This window comes from Poecilia reticulata, linkage group LG9 (assembly GCF_000633615.1).
Source record: "Poecilia reticulata strain Guanapo linkage group LG9, Guppy_female_1.0+MT, whole genome shotgun sequence".
In the NCBI taxonomy this organism is placed as follows: Eukaryota; Metazoa; Chordata; class Actinopteri; order Cyprinodontiformes; family Poeciliidae; genus Poecilia; species Poecilia reticulata.
In genome coordinates, this window is record NC_024339.1 from 33,124,317 (window position 1) to 33,125,690 (window position 1,374).

The following is a 1,374-nucleotide window of genomic DNA, read 5'->3' on the forward strand; positions in this document are numbered from 1 at the left end:
GGGTCGAAGTGAACAGCTGGCGATGCCTTCAGGTTCTTTGGTAACAGCTAGTGATGCCTTCAGGGTCGAAGTGAACAGCTGGCGATGCCTTCAGGGTCCATGGGAACAGCTGGCGATGCCTTCAGGTTCTATGGAACAGCTGGTGATGCCTTCAGGTTCCCTGTTTAATCCAGACTTTTTCTCGTGACAGAATGGTTCAGTTCTCCTTGCGGTGCGTTTACTGACCTTCCTGAATGTCAGAACTCCTGTTGCTTCAGGATGAACTCCTGATTGAAGTTTTTCCAGAAACCAGAAGTGAACCTGAATGCATCCCATAATAACAAAATGTCTGCATAGCAACCAGCAGCTGTTGCTATGCAGGAACTGGATTTCTAAAACTTCTGTTATATTTAAGGAGAAACGTTTTTCCTTCCAGCTCTGCTGCATCATGACTCGGCAAACTGTGACTCAGCAGATCTCAGTCTGTGACCCACTTCCAGCTCCACATGTCCAACATGAGGCTGCAGCAGCAGCAGGAGGAAGAGGAGCTGCTGCTCTTCATCCTGCTGTTAATAAACCTGGAATCCACTGGATCCAGTCAGATTCTGGGATCCTGATCGATTCCTGCTCATTAGCTCAGAGATGGACCCGCCCGACCAGAACCAGCAGAGGTTCCCCTGATACTCAGAGTCTTTTACTGGGTCACGATTTGATTTGATTTTTAAAATGACCAACCAGGACGATTCCTGCCGTCAAACCTGGAAACAAACGATTTAAAGAGAAACATCAACATTTCAGCATAAAACACAGAAACAAACTTCTCCGTGGCTCCGCCCACCAGTGACGTGGCTCCACCCATCAGTTACGTGGCCCCGCCCACCAGTAACGTGGCTCCGCACGCCAGTGACGTGGCTCCGCCCACCAGTGACGTGGCTCCGCCCATCAAACTCCTTATTGGCTGAAAACGTCCAGATGGCTTCACTCTCTTTATCTTGTAGTTTTTTCTGTTTTCTCAGGCGTACCTTCCAGTACCGTCTCCATGGCAACGTTGATACAAAATGGAGGCCGACAGCTTCATGCTTTGTTATTGTTTTAAAACTGATTATGGGACTTTTGAAAATGGATTCTGAACAGAATGAGATTCTTATGTGAATCGATTCTGAATCGAGTTCCAGGAAACGTCAACAGAACGTCATGAAATCCAGAGAGTGATCAGAAATGCATTTAAAACAAGAGAAAGCCTCTAAAGTTTAGTAAATCAATCAATCAATCAAATTTTATTTGTACAGCACATTTCAGCAGCAAAGCATTTCAGAGTGTTTTACATGATTAAAATAAAAACTGTGAGAAAGAGTGAATAAAAAAGATAAAAACATTAAAACCCCTTTAGGACTT